Genomic DNA, 12,500 nt, shown 5'->3' with positions numbered 1-12,500 from the left:
ATTAACTACATAATATATTAAAATGTATAGAATTTGTTTTTACATTTTTGGACTAATTATATCAGTTAGGGACTGATGAGTTCACCAATTAACTAACTAACTAACTAACTAACTAACTAACTAACTAACTAACTAACTAACTAATCAACTAACTAACTAACTAACTAACTAACTAACTAACTAACTAACTAACTAACTAACTAATCAACTAACTAACTAACTAACTAACTAACTAACTAACTAATCAACTAACTAACTAACTAACTAACTAACTAACTAACTAACTAACTAAAAGAGAAAACACACTACAGTTTTCTGTCTGGTTTGTTGTGCTTTGGGAATAATAATAATAATAATAATAACGCGGAAAAATACAATTCAATTAAAAAAATAAACATAAAAAAATTAAAAATATATAAATACATGTCAGGATGTTTTGTCGGGAATACTTTTTAGGGGTCTATGACCTATTTTGAGTCAGGAAACAAAGAGATTTAGACTTAACATGTAGGCATATTTATATAATTTATATGCATTTATATATATATACTGTATATAAAGCGGAGGAGAGAGGAACGAGAGGAGGAGAGAAGAAAAAAGGATGATTTTATTATTTATCAAAAAATAATATATGATGAAATTATATATATATATATATATATATATGTATATATATATACAGTATATATATTATCCTGAGAGCCTCAATGATGCCGTATTTAGTAAGTATTCAGATCCTTTACTGCAGTAAAAGTACTAATACCACACTGTTACAATACTTACTGTAACTTTTACTGTAACAGTGTTTTCAGTACGACATCCAGGGATTTTTGGCATATTGTAGATTTCCATACTGCGTACTACATGCTACATTCTGGCCAAATCAGTACGTACTACTAGTATAGTATGAGGTTTAGAATACAGCCTTACCCGTCATGTCATCACATTGTGATGTCATCACATTCTCATGACATGTTGACATGAGAATGTGATGACATGATGACATGAGAATGTGATGACATCACAGGTAAGGCTGTATTCCAAACTGTCTCATGACATCACAATGTGATGTTCTGGAATCGGCTGTGATTCCTGTGATGCTGAGTTTGGCTTTAATCTAATATTTTACTTATAGGAGAAGATTAGTGAACCAGACAGTTGTTGACAAGCTGATTTAACATTCAGGTTAATTTAACATTCAGGTTAATTTAACATTCGGGTTAATTTAACATTCAGGTTAATTTAACATTCAGGTTAATTTAACATTCAGGTTAATTTAACATCCAGGTTAATTTAACATTCAGGTTAATTTACCGTTCAGGTTAAACAGTTTAACGTTGACAGTCGACTGTAGGGTGAGTACATTATTTACATCTCCATGGATCAAGCATCATTGTTACTGAGCTCTAAGGAGCTTTGGTTCACCAAAGAACTGAAAACCTTCAAGGAAGAAAACGACGCTCTGAAGGAGATCGCCTGGGAAAGAAAAGTCCAACTGTTGGAAGCCCAGCAGAAGGAACTGCAGGACAACTTTACTTTGGACCTTGCTGAGAAGCAACGAGGCTGGAAGACGCAGCAGACTCAACTCCAGATCAGAGTGAACCATTTGACGTGGCACATTCGCGATAAGGACGCTGTTATCCGTGGTCTCCGTAAAGAGCAGCACGATAAGGACCCTGCAATCCCTGATCTCCGGCAGGAGCAGCACGATAAGGACGCTGTTATCCGTGGTCTCCGTAAAGAGCAGCACGATAAGGACCCTGCAATCCCTGATCTCCGGCAGGAGCAGCACGATAAGGACGCTGTTATCCGTGGTCTCCGTAAAGAGCAGCACGATAAGGACGCTGTTATCCGTGGTCTCCGCCAGGAGCAGCACGATAAGGACGCTGTTATCCGTGGTCTCCGTAAAGAGCAGCACGATAAGGACCCTGCAATCCCTGATCTCCGGCAGGAGCAGCACGATAAGGACGCTGTTATCCTTGATCTCCGCCAGGAGCAGATCGATAAGGACGCTGTAATCCTTGATCTCCGGCAGGAGCAGCGAGGCTGGGAGACGCAGCAGACTCAACTCCAGATCAGAGTGAACCATTTGACGTGGCACATTCGCGATAAGGACGCTGTTATCCGTGGTCTCCGTAAAGAGCAGCACGATAAGGACCCTGCAATCCCTGATCTCCGGCAGGAGCAGCACGATAAGGACGCTGTTATCCTTGATCTCCAGCAGGAGCAGCACGATAAGGACGCTGTTATCCTTGATCTCCAGCAGGAGCAGCACGATAAGGACGCTGTTATCCTTGATCTCCGCCAGGAGCAGATCGATAAGGACGCTGTAATCCTTGATCTCCGGCAGGAGCAGCGCGATAAGGACGCTGTGATCCTTGATCTCCAGCAGGAGCAGCGCGATAAGGACGCTGTGATCTTTGATCTCCAGCAGGAGCAGATCGATAAGGACGCTGTGATCCTTGATCTCCAGCAGGAGCAGCACGATAAGGACGCTGTTATCCTTGATCTCCAGCAGGAGCAGCGCGATAAGGACGCTGTGATCTTTGATCTCCAGCAGGAGCAGATCGATAAGGACGCTGTGATCCTTGATCTCCAGCAGGAGCAGCACGATAAGGACGCTGTTATCCTTGATCTCCGGCAGGAGCAGCGCGATAAGGACGCTGTGATCCTTGATCTCCAGCAGGAGCAGCGCGATAAGGACGCTGTTATCCTTGATCTCCAGCAGGAGCAGCGCGATAAGGACGCTGTTATCCTTGATCTCCAGCAGGAGCAGCACGATAAGGACGCTGTTATCCTTGATCTCCAGCAGGAGCAGCACGATAAGGACGCTGTTATCCTTGATCTCCAGCAGGAGCAGCACGATAAGGACGCTGTTATCCTTGATCTCCGGCAGGAGCAGCGCGATAAGGACGCTGTGATCCTTGATCTCCAGCAGGAGCAGCGCGATAAGGACGCTGTGATCTTTGATCTCCGGCAGGAGCAGCGCGATAAGGACGCTGTGATCTTTGATCTCCAGCAGGAGCAGCGCGATAAGGACGCTGTGATCCTTGATCTCCAGCAGGAGCAGCGCGATAAGGACGCTGTGATCTTTGATCTCCAGCAGGAGCAGATCGATAAGGACGCTGTGATCCTTGATCTCCAGCAGGAGCAGCACGATAAGGACGCTGTTATCCTTGATCTCCGGCAGGAGCAGCGCGATAAGGACGCTGTGATCCTTGATCTCCAGCAGGAGCAGCGCGATAAGGACGCTGTGATCTTTGATCTCCAGCAGGAGCAGCGCGATAAGGACGCTGTGATCCTTGATCTCCAGCAGGAGCAGCGCGATAAGGACGCTGTGATCTTTGATCTCCAGCAGGAGCAGATCGATAAGGACGCTGTGATCCTTGATCTCCAGCAGGAGCAGCACGATAAGGACGCTGTTATCCTTGATCTCCGGCAGGAGCAGCGCGATAAGGACGCTGTGATCCTTGATCTCCAGCAGGAGCAGCGCGATAAGGACGCTGTTATCCTTGATCTCCAGCAGGAGCAGCGCGATAAGGACGCTGTGATCCTTGATCTCCAGCAGGAGCAGCGCGATAAGGACGCTGTGATCCTTGATCTCCAGCAGGAGCAGCGCGATAAGGACGCTGTGATCTTTGATCTCCAGCAGGAGCAGATCGATAAGGACGCTGTGATCTTTGATCTCCAGCAGGAGCAGCGCGATAAGGACGCTGTGATCTTTGGTCTCTTCCAGGAGAAGAAGAGTCTCAATGAAAAGCTCGTGGAGACCAGAACCGAGCTGTTGAGCTCTGCAGATGAACTCCGACAGAGAGAGGACGCCTGGCAGGCCAAATACAAGGCTCTGGAGGACAATGTCACAAAGGTCCTGACAGAAAAAGACCAGATCTGGAAGACTAAGGTCAGTCAGTTGGAGGACGTCAACAAGGACCTGACGGACAGAGAACAGAGCCTGGAGACCACAGTCCAACACATGGAGGTTGAGAAGAAGCTCCTGGAGGACATCTGCCTGAAAATGAAGAAGAAGATGAGAGGAGTCTTTTCTCGCAGGAGGACCGAGGATCGAGAGACAACATTACAGAAGATGAAAAAGGAAGAGACGGAGCGGGAGGGGGTGGAGAAGAAAGAGAAGAAGAAAGGTTGTTTTCGCTGGATGCGCAGGTTCTTCCTGAAGCGTGACGGCAACAGTCAGGTAGAGGAGGCTGCAGCTCAGGTTGGATACCAGCAGATCCCTCTTCCTCCCCCCTTCGCCTTCCCGTCTTCCCTCCACCCTTACCTTCCTCTCTCAACCTCCCCCTCATCCTCTACGTCATCACCGTCCCTCCACCCCTACATCCCTCCTCAGTGATTAGTGATTAGCACTGCAGCCTCACTGAGACACCTCCACCTGTCCGGCTGTGGGGAGTTTGTATATTCTCCCTGTGTCTGCGTGGGTTTTCTCCTGGTGCTCAGGTTTCCCCAGAATTCCTAGTTATGCGTGAGGCTAACTGGACACTCTAAATTACCTCCAAATATCTTTTTAATATATTTGGTGGTAATTTAGAGTATTCAAAAAAATTTCAATCTATCATATATCAGTAAGGGTTTTCTCCTGGTGCTCAGGTTTCTCCCACAATTCGTAGTTATGCATGAGGTTAACTGGACACTCTAAATTACTTCCAAATATTTTTAAAATATATTTTTAGGTAATTTAGAGTATTCAAAAAAAATGTCAATCTATCATATATCAGTAGGGTTTTTCTCCTGGTGCTCAGGTTTCTCCCACAATTCCTAGTTATGCGTGAGGCTAACTGGACACTCTAAATTACCCCCAAATATTTTTAAAATATATTTGGAGGTAATTTAGAGTATTACATTTTTTTTAAATCTATCATATATCAGTAGGGGTTTTCTCCTGGTGCTCAGGTTTCTCCCAAAGTTTCTAGTTATGCATGAGGCTAACTGGACACTCTAAATTACCTCCAAATATTTTTTAAATATAATTTTAGGTAATTTAGAGTATTCCAATTTTTTTTCAATCTATCATATATCAGTAAGGGTTTTCTCCTGGTGCTCAGGTTTCTCCCACAATTCCTAGTTATGCGTGAGGCTAACTGGACACTCTAAATTACCCCCAAATACTTTTAAATATATTTGGTGGTAATTTAGAGTATTCAAAAAAATGTCAATCTATCATATATCAGTAGGGGATTTCTGCTGGTGCTCAGGTTTCTCCCAAAATTCCTAGTTATGCATGAGGCTAACTGGACACTCTAAATTACCTCCAAATATTTTTTAAATATAATTTTAGGTAATTTAGAGTATTCCAATTTTTTTTCAATCTATCATATATCAGTAAGGGTTTTCTCCTGGTGCTCAGGTTTCTCCCACAATTCCTAGTTATGCGTGAGGCTAACTGGACACTCTAAATTACCCCCAAATACTTTTAAATATATTTGGTGGTAATTTAGAGTATTCAAAAAAATTTCAATCTATCATATATCAGTAGGGGTTTTCTCCTGGTGCTCAGGTTTCTCCCAAAATTCCTAGTTATGCATGAGGCTAACTGGACACTCTAAATTACCTCCAAATATTTTTTTAATATATTTGGTGGTAATTTAGAGTATTACATTTTTTTTAAATCTATCATATATCAGTAGGGGTTTTCTCCTGGTGCTCAGGTTTCTCCCAAAGTTTCTAGTTATGCATGAGGCTAACTGGACACTCTAAATTACCTCCAAATACTTTTAAATATATTTGGTGGTAATTTAGAGTATTCAAAAAAATGTCAATCTATCATATATCAGTAGGGGTTTTCTCCTGGTGCTCAGGTTTCTCCCAAAATTCCTAGTTATGCATGAGGCTAACTGGACACTCTAAATTACCTCCAAATATTTTTTAAATATAATTTTAGGTAATTTAGAGTATTCCAATTTTTTTTTAAATCTATCATATATCAGTAGGGGTTTTCTCCTGGTAATCAGGTTTCTCCCAAAGTTTCTAGTTATGCATGAGGCTAACTGGACACTCTAAATTACCTCCAAATATTTTTTAAATATAATTTTAGGTAATTTAGAGTATTCCAATTTTTTTTCAATCTATCATATATCAGTAAGGGTTTTCTCCTGGTGCTCAGGTTTCTCCCACAATTCCTAGTTATGCGTGAGGCTAACTGGACACTCTAAATTACCCCCAAATACTTTTAAATATATTTGGTGGTAATTTAGAGTATTCAAAAAAATTTCAATCTATCATATATCAGTAGGGGTTTTCTCCTGGTGCTCAGGTTTCTCCCAAAATTCCTAGTTATGCATGAGGCTAACTGGACACTCTAAATTACCTCCAAATAATTTTTTAATATATTTGGTGGTAATTTAGAGTATTCAAAAAAAATGTCAATCTATCATATATCAGTAGGGTTTTTCTCCTGGTGCTCAGGTTTCTCCCACAATTCCTAGTTATGCGTGAGGCTAACTGGACACTCTAAATTACCCCCAAATATTTTTAAAATATATTTGGAGGTAATTTAGAGTATTACATTTTTTTTAAATCTATCATATATCAGTAGGGGTTTTCTTCTGGTGCTCAGGTTTCTCCCAAAGTTTCTAGTTATGCATGAGGCTAACTGGACACTCTAAATTACCTCCAAATATTTTTTAAATATAATTTTAGGTAATTTAGAGTATTCCAATTTTTTTTTCAATCTATCATATATCAGTAAGGGTTTTCTCCTGGTGCTCAGGTTTCTCCCACAATTCCTAGTTATGCGTGAGGCTAACTGGACACTCTAAATTACCCCCAAATACTTTTTAATATATTTGGTGGTAATTTAGAGTGTTTAAAAAAATTTCAATCTATCATATATCAGTAAGGGGATTCTCCTGGTGCTCAGGTTTCTCCCACAAAATATATATTGAAATGAATAAAAAATAAATAAAATAAAATTTAATTAAAAATCAAATAAACAGTGAAATATAATTTCATTATGTCTGCCTCTCTGAATAAATGTGTACAGTATAAATACAACTTTATGACATTATGGTGGCTATAAAGTAGAAGTACTGGTATCTGTTTAAGTTGTGATTTCAACAACACTGAAGCTGATCAATAAAACGATCAATGTGACTAATAAAAGATCTTCCAAATAGTATTTTAGACGCTGGTTAACAACATGAGCCGGTTCTGTAATAAACCATGTGACCTTCATGACTGACGGGTTCATGATTATTTTTAATATTAGCACCATTTACAGGTAATTATTAAGCTGTCATTTCATTATTATCAACAGACAGTTGTAAACTACTCAAACATCTTTTCTTTCTGATTGTGAATCACTGGTGTTGAATACATGAAGCTCACAGTACACAGGTGGACAGGCAGAGAGACAAACATCTGGACCATGAGTTTATCCAGATGTTTTCCCTCGTTGTGTGAGTTGACTGATAACGAGTTGATCACTCACATCCTTTTCTACTACGTCTGTTTTTTCACTGTGAGCTGAGTTGATGAAACCACCCTATTTTCAGCTCTAATCGTTGCACACAATCTAGAAACACGCTTCCTCTGAACGTTCAGCTCTTCTAGCGAAGAGGATCGTTGCATCACTTCCTGCGCCAGGTCATCTAGAAGGCGGAAAGCAGAAGTTGTTGCTGCTGATCAGCATCTTGTTCGTCTGTGTCATCCAAATTACCAGCCAATAAAGTATGAGTCAGCTTAGAGGAATCGCTAAAACAAAAGTCTGTGTAGGAGAAAAATGACAGTTTGTTCTAGATGTATGAGATAATTAAATGTCCTGATCTCCTTCCTGCTCGCCAGGATATTATAATGACCCCATGTATGGAGGATGGCACCTGCCAAAGTAAAAAATAAATAAATATATAATGACTCAATAAATAAATATGTCATTAAATGTAAAAAAAAATTATATTGAAAATAAATGTAAACGAAATAAATGCAAAATAAATAAATAATACAGATAAATACATAAATAAATAAAAGATAAAAATTAAACAGAAGAGTAAATAAATAAGGGAATTAATTAATTAATTATGAATAAATAAAGAAACAAATTATAACAAAAATATCAAATGATGTTACATTTTTATCAATTAATTAAATTAAATATAAATAAATAAATGACTCGATAAATGAATATGATATTAAATGTAGCAAAAATAAATGTATTATTTTATTATTATTATTATGTTTTACCATTAATTAATTGATAAAAATTGAGGGTTTTTTTCATAAATGTATGACTTTAAAATCTCGCAAATTTGTGAGTTTTTTTCTCGTAAATTTGCCTCTTTAATCTCAGAGAATACGTGAGTTTTTTCTCGTAAATTTCTGGCTTTAAAATGTGTCATAAATTTGTCAGTTTTTTCTCATAAATGTGCCACATTAATCTCAGAATATCGGAGTTTTTTCCTCATAAATTAATGACTTTAAAATCTCATAAGCGTCTTTGAGTTCTTTAAAAGCGCTTTATAAGTTGAATTTATTATTATTATTATTATAAATTTGTGAGTTAAAATGTGACGTAAATTTGTGATTTTCTTCTCGTAAATGTGTCCCATTAAACTCAGAATATCTTCATTTTATTTTCGTAAATTTATGACTTTAAAATCAAAATATATATATAATATATAATATTAAAAAATATATAACATAAACACAGGAAGTCAGAATCATGATATTTTTAAAGTTATTAACTTGATATTGACCGTTTCCAAGTGAGAAGCAGAAGCCGGCGTGTGATCGCTTTAGTGTTTAAAAGTTGAACTTCTGTACAGATCAACTCGGGGAAACAATCATTTGGCGACAGCAGAAGTCACAGGTTCGAGACAAGACGAGGGCTAAAAATAAAAGAATCAGGACAGGAAAACAGAAGGCGTCCTGGTGTCAGCGCGGACTGTTTTTATAGGCGTTTGATGGAGGAGGACCACAGTGTGTGTTGGACCGGGATGAATCGGTGGTGGGAGGAGGGAAGTGTGTGTGAACAGCAGGACAAACAGGAGTTCAAGACGCTTTTTATTTGTGCACGTGTCCCCGTGTAAACACAGCGCTGTGTGTTCAGTTCATGAACATAAAAGGCTTCTGTGGGGAGTTAACACACCGACACGGCCTTTGTTAAATGTAAAAGAGACTTATTAAGAGTTCTCCTGACAGAGAAACGTACTTCTACTGTGACATCTACTGTTCATTATGTTCAAACTGTGTTGTTTGTGTGTTTCCAGTGATGGAACACCTCAACGCCACCCGTCTCCCCGGCAACCAATCAGACTTCAGCAGCATCTTCACCCAGCAGGTGCTCCCGCCGCTCTACTTGGTGATCTGCGTGGTCGGGGCGTCCCTGAATGGCGTGGCCGCCTGGATCTTCTTCAGGGTGCCCAGTGACTCGGGCCTGGTGGTCTACCTGAAGAACATGGTGGTGGCCGACCTCCTCATGCTGACCACCTTCCCCTTCAGGCTGGCGGCTCAGCTGAGTCTGGGCGGCTGGCGCCTCCACGTGGTCACCTGCCGCTACACCGCCGTGCTCTTCTACTCGTCCATGTACGTGGGGATCCTCTTCATGGGGCTCATCAGCCTCGAGCGCTACGTTAAGATCGTCAGACACACCTCCTCCTCCTCCTCCTCCTCCTCATCCTCCTGCAGGTCCCGGTTGGGCGGCGTGTCCTCGCTGCATGTCCTGCAGAGCGTCGGCTTCGCCCGGGTGCTGGCGCTCCTCACCTGGAGCTTCCTCCTCGTCTGCGTCCTGCCCAACGTGGTGCTGACCAGCCGGCCGGCCGACGAGGAGAGCTCGCGGCACTGCATGCAGCTGAAGACCGGGTGTCCACGCTCCTCAGCGTCGGCCTGTTCTGGGTGACCCTGCTGGTCCTCGCCTACTGCTACGCCTCCATCGCCTGCCGCGTCTACCAGTCCTACCGCCGCGTGCGCCGCGACAACAGCGATGTCTGCCGGAAGTCGAACCGCAGCATCTTCAGCATCCTGGCGGTGTTCTTCGTCTGCTTCGTGCCGTACCACGTCTGCCGCGTGCCGTACACTCTGAGCCAGATGCCGGAGTCGGGCTTCAGCCCGGACGCCCGCTTCCTGTTGTTCCAGCTGAAGGAGGGGACGCTCTTCCTGTCGGCGCTCAACGTCTGCCTCGACCCCATCATCTACTTCCTGATGTGCCGAACCTTCAGAGAGTCGCTGCTGAGGAAACTGTCGAGAAGAGACCGGAGGAGGTCGCTGACCACCGGCCAGAGTCTGAGCCACATTTAGGAGGAGAGGGGACAAGGAGAGGAGACAAGTAGACAAGGAGAGGAGACGAGGAGAGGACAGAGGAGACAAGAGAGGAGACAAGGAGAGGACAGAGGAGACAAGAGAGGAGAGACAGGAGGAGGTCGCTGACCACCGACCAGAGTCTGAGCCACATTTAAGAGGAGAGCAGACAAGGAGAGGAGACAAGGAGAGGAGACAAGGAGAGGGGACAAGAGAGGAGAAGAGGAGAGGACAGAGGAGACAAGAGAGGAGAGACAGGAGGAGGTCGCTGACCACCGGCCAGAGTCTAGGAGGAGAGGGGACAAGGAGAGGAGAGGAGGAGAGGAGATAAGGAGAGGAGACAAGAGAGGAGACAATAGAGTCACTGCTGAGGAAACTGTCGGGAAGGAGAAGGCACAAAGAGAGGAGACAAGAGAGGAAAGTAGACAAGAGAGGAGACAAGGAGAGGAAACAAGGAGAGGACAAAGGGATAGGAGAAAAGGGGAGGAGGCAAGAGAGGACACAGGGAGAAGAGACAAGAGAAGAGAAAAGGAGAGGAGACAAAAAGAGAGAGGAGAAGAGATAAGGAAAGGAGACAATGACAGGATACAGGGAGAGGAGACAAAGAGAAGAGACAAGAGAAGAGACAAGTAGAGGGGACAAGGAGAGGAGACAAGTAGATGAGACAAGTAGACAACACAGGGAGAAGAGACAAGGAGAGGAGGCAAGAGAAGAGAGGAGATAAGGAAAGACACAAGGAGAGGACAGAGAGAGGAGAAAAAGAGAGGAAACAAGAGAGGAGTTGAGATAAGGACAGGACACAGGGAGAGGAGACAAGGAGAGAAGAAAAGAGGGTACAAGGAGAGGAGACGAGGAGAGGAATCAAGGATAGAGATGTGGTCCTGTGTAAATGCAGACTTGTATAATTGTATATAAATATCAGTATATATATATTAAAGTATAGATATTAAATAATGATTGACAGTCTCAGTTGTGTTTATTGATGAGTCACCAGCGTGAAGGAGAGAACAGGAAGTGGTGATGTGGAAGTGAAAGTGGACGCAATCGCTGGGCATCGAACTCACGGCACCAGAGACGGCTGGTGAGTTCAGTTCTCCTCCGGCGTTACCACGGCAACCGTCCACTTCTCAGTAAATTCAGCTGATCTGGTTTCTGTGGCACTGAGGTCACTCTCTTCTCTGTTAGATTATAATAACTTTAATATTTATATACGTTTGAGACGGAGCACACAGCTCATCAAATAAAATCACACAGTAATATGCAGTGAGACAAAACAACAGTTTTTTGTATAGTAGATGTTAATATTAAAGTTATTTGTCATATGCACAATAATTTCATAGAAGCAGCCGTTGGCAATATTTTTTGTTCTCAGGCTGCTCTAATGCTGCTATAAAATAAATATAAAATCACACAAGTAAGAAGGGGAATTTAAAACATAAAGTAGTGCAGCTGGTCAAATATAGGAATATAATATAATATGATATAATATAATTCAATATATTATAAAATATAATATAATATTGTGTAATTAAATATATTATAAAATATAATAGAATAAAATAAACTATAATAAAATACAATATAATATAATATCATATAATATAATATCATATCATATAATATATTTAAATATATTATAAAATATAATAAAATAAAATATATAATATGATATAATATAATATAATAAAATATAATATAGTATAGTATAATATAATATAATAAACTATAATATAATACAATATGATGTGATATAATAAAATAAAATATAGTATAATATGATACAATAAAAAAAATACAATATAATATAATTTAATAAAATATAATATAATATTATATAGTATAATATAACACAATATAATATAATATAATATAACATAATATAATATGATATAGTATAATATAATATAACATAATATAATATTATATAATATAATATAATATTGAACATTAAAGAACATTGCGACAAAGTGCAAAAGAACATTAAGACATAATTAAAACAGTTATAAAAACATTAAAGATTAGAAAATAAAAACAAGCTAAAAATAAAAGCTAGGATAGAAGCTAAAATAGAATATAACACACAAGAGTAAAAGCTCTAGTGCAGTATATAAGATCATTATCTGGTTTAATAAAAGGCAGCAGCAGCAAACAGGAACATTTGAAGCTTTGATTTAAAAGAACTCAGAGTTGGAGGTCCTGCAGGTTTCTGGGAGCTTCTTCCAAATATTTGGTGAATAAAAACTGAACGCTGCTTCTGC

The 12,500-nt window shown here is 40.5% G+C and overlaps 1 protein-coding gene and 1 pseudogene across 1 annotated transcript in view; one reads left to right on the top strand and one right to left on the bottom strand.

The window, feature by feature from the left end:
- Positions 1–10,331, top strand: part of LOC141753152 (P2Y purinoceptor 14-like) — an 11,355-nt pseudogene extending 1,024 nt beyond the window's left edge.
- Positions 1–12,500, bottom strand: part of LOC141752673 (protein NLRC3-like) — a 782,294-nt gene that overhangs the window by 664,159 nt on the left and 105,635 nt on the right. The window lies entirely within an intron of this gene.

This window comes from Sebastes fasciatus, chromosome 16 (genome assembly GCF_043250625.1).
Source record: "Sebastes fasciatus isolate fSebFas1 chromosome 16, fSebFas1.pri, whole genome shotgun sequence".
In the NCBI taxonomy this organism is placed as follows: Eukaryota; Metazoa; Chordata; class Actinopteri; order Perciformes; family Sebastidae; genus Sebastes; species Sebastes fasciatus.
This window is presented reverse-complemented; position numbering and strand designations above follow the sequence as displayed.